Below are 306 nucleotides of genomic sequence, written 5' to 3'. Positions count from 1 at the left end.
TACAGATAATATCAGGTACACACACACACCACCTGACCACGCACATCATTCCAGCTTATTCAGTCACTATCGAGTGCCATTGCTATCCTTTTTACCTCAACCATTATACTTCTAGATTGAAAAATACATAAAGGGCGGAGAAGAAGACACGCATGCAAATTAAACAGATAAACGGATAAATATATTTTGATTTCGAAAAGACTGATGGATAGACGTAAAATTATATAAAATAAACAAAAAAAGAGGAATATGCACTGCGCTACAAAACAGAGACAATTGGATACAAACATGACCAGACGGATAGTT

General features: G+C 35.6%; 1 protein-coding gene across 1 annotated transcript in view; it reads left to right on the top strand.

The window, feature by feature from the left end:
- LOC119581912 (collagen alpha-1(III) chain-like) overlaps positions 1-306 on the top strand; it is a 30,845-nt gene that overhangs the window by 5,349 nt on the left and 25,190 nt on the right. The window lies entirely within an intron of this gene.

Source organism: Penaeus monodon, chromosome 15 (assembly GCF_015228065.2).
Source record: "Penaeus monodon isolate SGIC_2016 chromosome 15, NSTDA_Pmon_1, whole genome shotgun sequence".
Classification (NCBI taxonomy): Eukaryota; Metazoa; Arthropoda; class Malacostraca; order Decapoda; family Penaeidae; genus Penaeus; species Penaeus monodon.
Note: the sequence above shows the minus strand (reverse complement) of the source record. Positions and strands in the feature narration are given on the sequence as shown.